This window comes from Anabrus simplex, chromosome 1 (genome assembly GCF_040414725.1).
Source record: "Anabrus simplex isolate iqAnaSimp1 chromosome 1, ASM4041472v1, whole genome shotgun sequence".
NCBI classification, from domain to species: domain Eukaryota; kingdom Metazoa; phylum Arthropoda; class Insecta; order Orthoptera; family Tettigoniidae; genus Anabrus; species Anabrus simplex.
In genome coordinates, this window is record NC_090265.1 from 1,541,528,232 (window position 1) to 1,541,542,002 (window position 13,771).

At 39.8% G+C, this 13,771-nt stretch overlaps 1 protein-coding gene across 3 annotated transcripts in view; it reads left to right on the forward strand.

The window, feature by feature from the left end:
- The window catches only part of Vav (Vav guanine nucleotide exchange factor), a 632,485-nt gene that overhangs the window by 87,674 nt on the left and 531,040 nt on the right, over positions 1–13,771 (forward strand). The gene's annotated exons all lie outside the window — the stretch shown is intronic.

Consider the following 13,771-nt stretch of genomic DNA (forward strand, 5'->3'; position numbering starts at 1 on the left):
AAAACCCCCACCAACAAGGCTAAGTTTATACATATCTCTTGAAAAATTTACAATAATATTATCCAAGCATCATTATTATGTGTAGGTAGCTTGTTTGTGCAAGTTAAATTTACAGTTCTTAGCAGGTTCAGAAGAATTTGCCATCTCTATATTAAAATCCCTCACAAACAGCAACTTTTGCTTTAAACTTTTAACATTTTTTCCATTCACTAACCAAAATTCTTAAGAAATACATAAGCATCTGCATTTGGAGATCTATACAAACTAACAGTTATAAAATTCTAATCGCCGAGCTGAGTGGCTCAAATGGTTGAGGCACTGGCCTTCTGACCCCAGCTTGGCAGGTTCGATCCTGACTCAGTCTGGTGGTATTTGAAGGTGCTCAAATACGTCAGCCTTGTGTCAGTAGATTTACTGGCACATTAGAGAACTCCTGCGGGACAAAATTCTGGCACCTCGGCGTCTCCGAAAACCGTAAAAGTAGTTAATGGGACGTAAAGCAAATAACATTATTATTAAAATTCTAATCAGCCAGCTTTATGCAATTAATTCTCCTTTAAAAGCCTTTGAGTTAGATTAATCTTTACAAATTTAAAACACTTTCTCACCAACATCCCAGCTCCCTGATTTTTCTCATTACTCCTACAAAATATATGTGCAACAGTATATCCACAGGGCACAAAATATTGTACTTGTTTCAGAAAGCCAATGTTCTGATACACAAATCAGATCAACTTTCTCAGTTTTGCAAAAGTGTTCTAATTTTAGCAAATTATTTCTAAAGCAGTAAATTGAAAGATTTACCCTTGCTATCCTTCTTTTGGATGTTATTTTACCTCTCAGCAACTACTTTTTGTATCACTCATTAATGGTGCAGATTTCTAACCTGATGTTTCATGTACCATTATTTTATGAATTGGAGAATAACATAGCTCAGTTTGGCTACTTATTAACTATAGAAGGCAAAACAAACTTGAATCTGAAGTCCTCCATTAAGAAGGGATTCCGAATGAGCTCGTATACTAACCTTGAGATACACCAAGGGCAGCCTTCGAGTACCTAGCTTCATTGTTCGAAAATCTCCAATGTTTAACTTATCTCAAATTACTTCTATGCCATACGTGAGTATTGGAACGATTTTGGCATCAAAGAGGGCCATAGCAGACATCAGGGACGATCTTGTAATGGCTCTGATATAAAATATAGCCTTTGTAGCTGCTGTCATTCACTGTTTTATATGGATATGGAAAAGTTCAATGTCATTTGTAAGGTTACACTTGGATATTTATAATATACTAGTAGCTTCCCGCTGGCTCCGCCCGCAATGTACAAAGTATGGTGTTGTTCGTTACTATCCTCACGGATGTATTTGCAAAGTTTCTAGTTAATAAAATAAAGCACATGATCTGCTGTGGTAATAGAATGTAATATTATGTTAACAAAACACTTGAAAATACATCACACAATGAAATTGAATTAAACGTTCCTTGGAACAACACTACGCGCCGAACTGTTAAAAAGTCCTTCAAAGGTCTTCGTCATGGAGACAAATGTACTGATAACTTTTCTCAGAATATACTAATTTAAGTAGTTATTACCTCAAAAGAAAGCGCTTTATCCACTGAATGTTTTTAGATCAAAACAAACTGCGTACCTCAATTAGAACGAAAGATATGATTGCTTCAATGAGAAAAAATGTTGAGGAAATGAGACGTCAAATTGGATGTGCACTCATAACTTTAATCAGAATCAACCAATTTGAATAGTTAAGAGCTGAAATGAAAGAGCTTGATCCATTGAGTGTTCTTAGGCCAAAATGAACCCCGTATCTCAATTAGAATCAAAGATATGATTGCTTCAAAGAGACAAAAATTGAAAAAATTGAGTAATTTGAGGAAGGCGGTAGTTAAGTGATTTCCAGTACCTGATGACAAATCTGCGCATGAGTACTTTTCAGTTAAAAAAAGAATGAAGGAAATCGACCAAATAGAATGGCCGGACTGACAGACTTTAGTTTTCTTAAATATAATATAGATGAATTTATTGCAACTTATGTTAAGCATTAAACCAGTTCAACACACCCTTCAGATAAGATAATCTCTTTACCGATGGTCATGTCTAATCTGATACCAGCACAGAAGTTCAATAAACACTTCCCGTTTATGTTAGCTTCCATTTCTTCCCCACATTTACCCATTACCTTGTTATATCCTTCAGTTCTATTTCCAAATCTTGCATTGAATTAGCCCATTAACAGTATTGTATCCATTTGTTAATCCTGACTATGATATTCCTCAGTGCTTCATAAAACTTGTCAACTTCATTTTCATCTACACCCCTATATAGGGAATACATTGAGACAATTCTCGTCCTAGGACAATTCCAACAATCCATTGTAGAAAGAAATGTTTTTAATAAAAGTTGCTTAGTTTGTTGAGGAAAACAAGAATATCAAACTTTTAAAAAATCATATTTAAAATACTAACGCTCTTTTCCCCCTCCCTGGAACTCACGCACGAGTGCGCATGTGTGAGAGAAGAAGCGGGCACCCGTTGAGGCTAGCCCAGTGTGGCTGAGCAGGCTTGACGTCACTGCACCCAGCTTTTGCGTTAAGTGTATGTCACAGTGAAGCGAGAGAGTGAACATATTACATAAAATCAGCTTCATGGTCCGTATCGCACTTCAATAGATTCACAATTAAGTATTTATTTATTTTCCACCTAGTCGATACAATGATTGCTTAAGGCAATAACTTAAGTTATTTGTTTGTTTTAATGTTGTAAATCTTATGTTAATTTTAAGGACACTTCCTCTAAAGCATTACTTTGTCAATTTATATATTTTTCATCTAAACAGTGCTCGAAACATGTACCATTTTTAAGCATTAAAAATTGCCTTAAGCAATCATTGTATCGACTAGGTGGAAAATAAATAAATACTTAATTGTGAAAAAGCGAACATATTCGATATGGCAAAGGAGGAGTGCCGTTCGATTGTGACCGCAGAACTTTCCTCGCACCATTTTCAACGAAGTGTTGCTTGAAGTACAGCATAGAGAAAGACACTATAACCACAATAAAAAAACCTTTTTTTTTTTAAATATTCGTATGTGATTTATACTGTGTTCAGTATTAACAGACATGGTTTTATTTTTCTGTATTTACACATTCAAAGAAAACGTAACACGTTACAATGTACTGCACCTGTCCAGGGTTCTGGTGCATGACAATTTATATTAATTGGCTTATGAAGTGACTGAAAGGATTTATTTGACGAGACCCTTTAACAATCCCTGGAATCGAAGACCATCACCCCTACTTGAGTCTTTCCTCGGCTTGCTCAAGAGCTTGGGTACGTGGTATGTCCGGAAAGGGGCTTAAACTGTTTAATTCCAAGTAGGGGGAAAGAGTCTCGGACATCATAAGAATACGAGTATATCAAATAAGAAGGGAGATAATATATATATTTGCAAAAACATTTTTTTATTATCTAAGGAAACACTTGTATAGTACGCTACACACACATATGCCGGGATATTTATATATGCCATAACATTAATTCCTAAATTAGGTTTGAGTTTGAATGTCCATTTCTGTCCTTTCAGATTTGCATTTTACACCTCATAACCTTCAAAATTTATTGAAAATACATCGAAAGGGCGTCCCCTTCCAGAACCATTTAACACACGAAGACCTTATCAGCTAACACATTAAAACATTTTATACATATTTCACCAAGACATACCTCCCTTATGATATGAATCATTTCATTCAATTTTATCCTTCAATTTATATATCATGTTAGCTGAGGTTCACTACGAAATTTCTTGAGCGCATTTAAACCACATGACAGCTATGTCACATTCTCTACGTTAATAACCTCCTCTAATTTATCATACAGAGTATTAACTCCTCATAACACCTGCTTCATACGGATTATCTATACACTAATATGACATACGACCTTTCGAATTCAACGGTGTCCTTAAAATAACAGGCATACCAATCGACAACCAATAGATTACATCATAAACATATAATACATTCACTGGAAGAAATAACACAATACCCTGCCTGGCTTCTCCATGTAAAAAAAAAAAAAAAAAAAAAAAAAAAAAAAAACCCAGGATCTTGGCACGGCCCATCTCAGTGGCCACAGATGGGCAACAATCTCCTTCGGAATCTGGGGTCTCGAACCCAGGACTTACACATGTGGGGTGTAAAAACCTGAAAGCCCTATAACGGTTTTTATTTTTAATAAAGAAAATAACAAAGATGGGAGGGTTTCATTCATTTGTCAAACCTGAGATATGTACGAAGATGTCAATTTCTTGATTTATGCATGTCTTCGTTCTACTACGGAAAGAAAGAATGAACTGAATGCATCCCCTTACAGAGTGGCCAGCAAACTTCGTTCGCGCCCCACTGGGCCATAAAACTGTCAGACGAGTCGGCTCTTCCATTCCCTTTTTTTCTTTTTCCTTCCCCACAAAGCAGATCTTTTCACGTTACTTGCTATTTTTAAATACTCATATTATCGCAAAGACATTCTTTCTCTTCAACACACTGCCCACAGCGTAGCATTAAATATTAGCCTACCTTTGGCTTCAATTATTTTACTTACGAGGCGGCATTATACATCGCCATACATATACATTCAACAGGGGAATTTACATATTTAATCACCACTGTATATTCACATTTACCGGCCTACCAATCACATACTGTCCTCTCAATCCTCATATCCCCGGGGACATGCATATTTAAAGAAAGGACTCTAACCTTCAGGATAAAGAAAATTCATAGTTAACCGCGATCTATGTTATTGTGTTACACCCTACACTTGGCTCTTTGTCGTCTTGGAGTACGCAGCCTTAAATCTATACAGGAGGAATTTCTACCATTTTTGGTGACGTGCCATCCAGAATAACTAATTGGAAATTCTTGTGATGAATCATGGCATTTACACTTAGCCTTGGATGATCAGATCATATTACGAAACTTTATTCCTTTTCATTTACGTCACGTCACCTGTAAATTATACTAGGGCCTTATTTACTACCATGCACTATATTCCCTAATTAATGAAATGAGTGGTTCAAGCCACAAATCAATCAATCAATTCTGATCTGCATTTAGGGCAGTCGCCCAGGTGGCAGATTCCCTATCTGTTGCTTTCCTAGCCTTTTCCTAAGTGATTTCAAAGAAATTGGAAATTTATTGAACGTCTCCCTTGGTAAGTTATTCCAATTCCTAACTCCCCTTCCTATAAATGAATATTTGCCCCAGTTTGTTCTCTTGAATTCCAACTTAATCTTCATATTGTGATCTTTCCTACTTTTATAAACGCCATTCAAACTTATTTGTCTACTAATGTCATTCCACGCCAACACTCCGCTGACAGCTCGGAACATACCACTTAGTCGAGCAGCTCTTCTTCTTTCTCTCAATTCTTCCCAACCCAAACATTGCAACATTTTTGTAACGCTACTCTTTTGTCGGAAATCACCCAGAAGAAATCGAGCTGCTTTTCTTTGGATTTTTTCCAGTTCTTGAATCAGGTAATCCTGGTGAGGGTCCCATACACTGGAACCATACTCTAGTTGGGGTCTTACCAGAGACTTATATGCCCTCTCCTTTACATCCTTACTACAACCCCTAAACACCCTCATAACCATGTGCAGAGATCTGTACCCTTTATTTACAATCCCATTTATGTTATTACCCCAATGAAGATCTTTCCTTATATTAACACCTAGATACTTACAATGATCCCCAAAAGGAACTTTCACCCCATCAACACAGTAATTAAAACTGAGAGGACTTTTCCTATTTGTGAAACTCACAACCTGACTTTTAACCCCGTTTATCATCATACCATTGCCTGCTGTCCATCTCACAACATTTTCGAGGTCATGCTGCAGTTGCTCACAATCTTGTAACTTATTTATCACTCTATAGAGAATAACATCATCCGCAAAAAGCCTTACCTCCGATTCCACTCCTTTACTCATATCATTTACATATATAAGAAAACATAAAGGTCCGATAATACTGCCTTGAGGAATTCCCCTCTTAATTATTACAGAGTCAGATAAAGCTTCACCTACCCTAATTCTCTGAGATCTATTTTCTAGAAATATAGCAACCCATTCAGTCACTCTTTTGTCTAGTCCAACTGCACTCATTTTTGCCAGTAGTCTCCCATGATCAACCCTATTAAATGCTTTAGACAGGTCAATCGCGATACAGTCCATTTGACCTCCAGAATCCAAGATATCTGCTATATCTTGCTGGAATCCTACAAGTTGAGCTTCAGTGGAATAACCTTTCCTAAAACCGAATTGCCTTCTATCCCATAGGAAAATCTTACAAACTATAATCTCTTGAAACTTGTGTTGTGCTCAAATAATATTCAAAGTATTTACATGCAAGCCATTTATCTATATGAATGTGACTTTAACTGTCATGCCAAAGAAATTCAAATGTACTCATCACTCATGGTATCTGCAACCAGCTTTCCTCAGGGAATACAGCTATCAGCTTAGGCTCTCATTAGGGCGTTCTCACTTGCGAAGGTTTCCACAGTCGTTCTATGTCGGTTCGCCTGCATGCTGGTTGAATCCTCGGCTGGCGTCAGAAGGTCCAGAGTATCCCTGATGCGTTGGTGTGACTGTACAGCGGACCGCTAACCAGGTCTCTTCAAACCTGAAGTTCTCGGAGGTCAAATATGCAAATGAGGAAGAGCGGATTTGTTATAAATGCACTAATTGTGTCATGCACTATAACTTTGATATGACTAAGGATACTCATAAATTTAAGCACCGTAGCCCCATATCAGAGTTTGTTCTGCAGCCAATATCGATACCCTCATTTCCATACAATAGTTCTCCACAATTTGTTCGATCTCGGAGTACCACACACAGACCGGTCGCACTCACAGGAAATGAATATTAGGTTTTATATATTTTTTTTATCGGTCATCAATTGACCCACTCCACTTCACCAATCATCAATACAATGTACAACTCACTGCGTTAGAGAGAATACGGAGGACGCTGCCTGGTCTACAAAATGATGTCTGATAAACCGCTCACTGTTAGCGTTGGTTCAGGTAGTACTGTAACACTGTGATCGAACTATCTCTTTATTGGATTACTTCCTTCATTTAACCTCGTTTATATATATCTCGTATAATGCGACACAGTCCACTATATTCACTTAGATCAGTTTCATAACTGTGCACGTTACAATTTACTTCAACCGAGCACCTCTTTTTACCACCCCGCGCCTCTCTGACACGTAATCACAGTAAAATTCCTTTCACATCCAGATCGTAGCAAACTGCCTTAAGGAATTAATAAATATTTAGTACGCAGCGCACTATAATTCACTGAGTATTGTCATTTACCAACACATAACACTGTTCTATAAGGAATCTTCACACTGTAAAACACTGAATATTAAACTGACTGTTCACTAACGAATAGGTCTGCTGATTAGACCGAATGCACTGGATGTACTGGAATACACTGGCTTCTTGCCTCTAGCCTATATAGCAGAAAGACTTATTTTCTGGAGGGGGAATCAGTCCACGCCCCCTTGTCAAACATCACTCCACTGGCAGGTGTATTTACACTTTGAATTTAATATCAAATTAAAGCCTGTACATCCCACTTTCCACTGATCAATTTTTGTTTCGAATCCTTCACAGGTTTGACTGTAATCATCAAAGCGTCAGTATCAATTCCCAGTAGGAGGAGCCTTACTCCGGGGATTTTTTAGTTTTCCTGGTCCTGTCAGAGCCGGGCATCTGGTTTTACTCACTTCAGGATATTCACTACCTGCGCACTTCCCATTATTCTTATTATGTAGAATAGTTCTCTGCATGATAAATCCGCATAAAATCTCCTCATTCATCGAAGCTATAACTCGAAATTATCTGTCAAGTATTTCCGAGTTATTAATGTTAATACCCTCGAAACAGTTGACAGCCGCACATTGGTGCCACTTGATATTTAGGGGAATACATGGGGGGATATCGTCTCGTATGTTGAGACGACTTCTTTGAGGCTGTTTCGTGACCTTACTTCTTAGTCATGTGACATCTTGCTAGCTCCAGCTCTCTCGCTCAGAGAAAGACCGAACTCCACTTACAGGCGCTTGTACTCCCTGTTTTCCCAATTGCGCGCAATGAGAGGAGGGGCGCGCGACTCTACGGGGAGCGACTCGAGTCCCAGAACCATCAAGAGTATCCTCGTTTTGCGGCTATTTGACGTAGAACTGCGCGGAAAACGGCATATTCTCTATACAGGATGTCTTTATATACATATGACGAGGTCATGAACGGTCACAGTACAGTCACTCAGAAAGAGAATGAGCACATGGTATGTTATGTTCCTTGCACTTAATATTTTATCAGACTTAATTTTTATCATTAAATTCACATTCCGTGCAGATAAAAGCCCTGTGGATACCCAAAACAAACATTATATCTACAGGTTAAATTGTTTCTGAAAAAATGTACCTGCAAGGAACGTTTACGACCCCATACACTCTTTTTCTTTTTTGAGCGACTGTACAAAGATACATTGTTGAAGCGTGCAAGCTTTGATTTACAATTTCTTAGATGAGAATGACAGAATTTCCAATATGAAAAGTAAAATCCCTATTATTCACTCACTAGAAAGTAATATGCAAGTCAAAAAGTTTTATGCTTGATTTTGCGCAGTATTCTAGTGTTTTGTGATTTTTCCTGTTTGTCAAGTTTCAGAACATAGTATTTAAAATCTGTGTTACCAGGCGAGTTGGCCGTGCGCGTAGAGGCGCGCGGCTGTGAGCTTGCATCCGGGAGATAGTAGGTTCGAATCCCACTATCGGCAGCCCTGAAGATGGTTTTCTGTGGTTTCCCATTTTCACACCAGGCAAATGCTGGGGCTGTACCTTAATTAAGGCCACGGCCGCTTCCTTCCAACTCCTAGGCCTTTCCTATCCCACGTCGCCATAAGACCTATCTGTGTCGGTGCGATGTAAAGCCCCTAGCAAGAAAAAAAAAATCTGTGTTCACTTATTTTTATTCGAACATCCCATACAACACTAACATGGAAATGAGCATATTTCACTTTGTAGCGGTTTTCTACATTATACCTTTTCAATGTAGCAGACTGCCCTCACAATAGGCGTTTTACATGATTTACAAATCTGTTCTTCCCACTGGGTCTCCTGCAGAGAGATTCGGCAAGGCCCTTTCTTTTTCATAATTTTCTGTCGCTGTTTCGAATTTGGGTATCGCTGCAGTATTAGAGTCTGACTGGCAGGTCTTCGCCTGGCACTAACCATCACGACCTCTGACACAACCGCAATGTCACTATGGCCGAATAGCCTACACTCATCGATCGTCTGCCCGTTTACAATGCTGTGTGCCAAGGAGAGCAATAAAACTTTGATTTCCACCTATTTAGTACATTAAATACATTATTTTATTGTTCTCCTTTAACAGACCTTTTTTTTTTTTGCTTTACGTCGCATCGACACAGTTAGGTCTTATGGCAACGATGGGACAGGAAAGGGCTAGGAATGGGAAGGAAGCGGCCATGGCCTTAATTAAGGTGTGAAAATGGGAAACCATGGAAAACCATCTTCAGGGCTGCTGACAGTGGGGTTCGAACCCACTATCTCCCGAATACTGGATACTGACCGCACTTAAGTGACTGCAGCTATCGAGCTCGGTTAACAGACTTTCAATACGGAAAAATGAGGATAGTCTCTTGCAGTGCTGTGCGCCTTGCGGGACAAAATGCCCAGCATGAGCACCTCTTGTATAGACTAATAAATAAGTTACAGGAATGTGAGCGACTGCAAAAAGACGTTGGTAATGCGAGATGAACCAGCAGGCAATAGTAGGATGGTAAATGGGGTGAAAAGTCAGGTTGGATGGAAGTTTTACTAAGAGGAAAATTCCTCTCGGTTTGAATTGGGACGTTCTCTACTAGTAGCTTTACGTCGCACCAACACAGATAGGTTGTATGGCGACGATGGGATAGGATAGGCCTAGGAGTTGGAAGGAAGCGGCCATGGCCTTAATTAAGGTGCCTGGTGTAAAAATGGGAAACTGCGGAAAACCATCTTTAGGGCTGACGACAGTGGGATTCGAATCCACTATCTCCCGGATGCAAGCTCACAGCTGCGCGCCTCTAACTGCACGCCCAACTCGCCCGGTGAATTGGGATGTTGATGGGGGAAATTACCTCATGGAGATCACTGTAAGTTCCTAGGTGCAAATATAAGGAAAGATGAGGGCTGTAAATTAAGTAGTGGGAATGCTGATAGAATGCAATATAATGAACTATCAAGTACAATTGCATTACATTCCTTCAATGTAGTCACCTGCAAAGTCTGTTACCTTTTGCCAAACGTTGGGAAGCTGTTGGGGACTGTTGGCAAGGCGTTCTCTGTTGCACCCTTCTGCGTGGAGTACAGATGCCACATTAGGAAATTGGCGACCCCAGAGGGGTTCCTTCATCTTTGGAAACAGGTCGAAGTCACTAAGACTCATGTCTGTTGAGTATGGAGGGTGTTTAAAGTCCTCCCATTGTCACTGTTGCAATAAGAGCTTGACATTGTTTGCAACATGACAATGTGCGTTGACATGCAACATGATAGTGTGATCATCTCGCAATAAACATGGATATTGGGCCGATGACCTCGATGTTAGTCCCCTTTAAACAACAAGCAAGCAAGCTCATCAAACATGGATGTGTGCGCCGCATAGCACGACGCAGATGTTGCTCCAGAAATCGGCAGTAGTAGTCACTGTTGACGATTTGTCTTTCAGGCACAGCATGCATAAGAATAACACCCTTGTAGTCATAGCTTCACCCGACCGGGTTTCTGTCAAACTTTCTGTAGACGTGGCGAACGTGGATGACGCCATTCATTCCATCGATTCTTTAATTCAGGCTCGTAGGCTCATGCCCATGTCTCATGATGACGGCAATACACTGTAGAAATGCGTCTTATTCTTAGCAGAATCTGTCCAGGTGGATGCCAGCCAGTGCATACTGGTGCCATTTCTGTACGTCAGTGAGTTGATGTGGAACCCAATGGGATGCAATTTTCCTCATGTTAAGACATTTTGTTAGTATGTGCCACCCCGTTTGATGACTGAGACCAACCTCTACATATAATTCCCGGACAGTCCATCGATGGTCTATGGAAACAAGACTACTCACAATGTCAATCCAATTTTGAGGAATGGATGGCCGACCTGTGCGATGCAAATCCGCAGTCTCATCCCAACTTGAACGAAATGTCTTGAGTCATCGTGCAACCGTCCTATACGGTAATGTATTCTTGCCACAGGCTTCACGTAATCCTCGATAACAGTCTGATGCATTTTTGCCATGGGCAACCATGATTTTAATCCATGAACGCTGATCACCTTTTGAAAACATGCTTTAGAACAGTGAAATCGACACTCTTCACTTCGTTGCAAGTGATAAATATCATTATGGATCCGTATTGAAGATGCTATACTGTAAGTTGCTAATTAGTTTATTATTCAATACATTAATTCAATACATTAAATGTATTGAATAGGTGATATTATTAATAAACTAACTCTTCACTTCAACGCCACACAGTAACAACACTCTGAACTGGCTGCCTATCAGATGCACACTACACAGCGCCACCTGACCGCTCCCATTTCCTGTTTGCCCATGTCCGATCTCCTGCAAGTGTCCCATGCGGACAGATGTTTAGCCTCCTCTTTTGGAATTGAAGACTGCCTTAATAGCTTCATGGTGGCATTGGACACACGAGTGGTGGGGTCACGTGAGCTCAGGCTGTAAACAGCATACAGTGATGCATTTGTCACTGAGCTGTAAACAGCATACAGTGATGCATTTGTTACTGAGCTCACGTGACCCCACCACTCGTGTGTCCAACGCCACCGTGAAGCTCTTAAGGCAATCTTCAGTTCCAAAAGAGGAGGCTAAACATCTGTCCCTGGGGGATGCAGTGCCACCTAGATTATATGGACTGCCTAAAATCCATTAAAAAGTTGCTCCCCTCAGACCTATTATTAGTGCGATAGGTTCTCCCACGTATGCTCTGGCTAAATACCTAAGCAAATTGCTTCAGCCACACATAGGACGTACTGAATCATACGTGAGGGACTCTCCGTATTTCGTTAACAAACTGTCAATCATAACCCTTCAACCTAATGCACTTTTGGTGAGTTTCGATGTGGAGTCCTTGTTCACTAAAGTGTCGATTGACTCGGTCATGTCTCTCATTGAACACCTGTTCCCTGATAACATTACTAAGCTATTTAACACTGCATGACTTCCAGCTATTTCTTGTGGGGTGGGAATTTTTACGAACAGACGGACGGAGTGGCTATGGGAAGTCCGTTTTTGCCCATAGTGGCTAATTTCTTTATGGACCATTTTGAGGAGGATGCTATTGCTTCGGCGCCCGTCAAACCTATGATATGGTGGAGGTATGTTGATGATACATTTGTGGTCTGGACAGAAGGTCCTGAGAAACTTCATCTATTTCTAAACCACCTAAATCAGCAACATCCTTCAATAAAATTCACTATGGAGATGGAGTCAGACGGATGCCTTCCTTTCTAGGATATTCTAGTAAGAAAGAAACCGGACGGCTCCTTAGGACATACCGTCTATCGTAAGCTTACCCACACAAATCGCTATCTTCATGCAGATTCTCACCACCATCCAGCACAAAAACAAGGCATTCTCACGACACTCGCCAAGAGGGTGAGACAAATTTGTGAGGTATCAAATATCCAGGTGGAGATGAACACGCCCAAAGTCACGTTCAAGGGTAATGTTTACAGTGAATTGCAGATTCATAGAGCCCTGCATCCCAGAGAAACGACCAAGCAAAGCTCACAGAAGGAAGAAGTGAAGGGAACTGCCTACTTGCCTTACATTCACAACACCACAGATCGAATTGCCAAGGTCCTCCACAAACACAATATAAAAACTGTGTTTGGCACCGCCACTAAAATTGCTCACGGCCTGGGTAAAACCAAAGGCTAATTGTCCCCACTTTCACGTCTTGGGGTGGACGAAATTCACTGTACTTGTGGTAAGGTATTGTAACCGTTCGTGGGTGGTTAAACTAAGGGTTCGAAATAATGTAGATGCGCCTCGGCTGGTGTCAACAGAGTTTCATGAGATTCCACTCACGGGCATGGACATTCGACGAGCACTGGTTACAATCCATTTCTATTCAACATCAGGCTGTTACTAATATAATGAGAATCCATTCCACTTAACTATGTAAGGCTATGTTGATTCTTAACTTCAGCATAGAAGTTTTGCAGGTCACAGGCATCAGATAGTCTTTGCAGTTCTTCAGCTTTTTGTTGCCACCAGTTATTCTTCATTTCCGTAATTTGTGCCTGTCATTTTCCATTAAGTTCCAAGAAATGTAGACATTTTTTTTAGAATATCGAGAATTTTAGTTTCTTTGGAAGGATATCCCAATTTAATTAAACATTTGTAAAACAAATATAACAACAATAATGTTTGACATTACAACATGATTGGAAAATAAGAAAATTAAATTAACATTATATGCTTTGTTGGTTTTGCTCATCATAAAATTAATAATATGTTGGCAATTGAACCAACTTTAACTCTTAATTTCTATAGTTTATAAATCCAATATGAAACTTGCTGAAGGCTTGATTATCAAGAAAATTTAAATTATTATGTTATTCTTTTACTGTCTGCCAA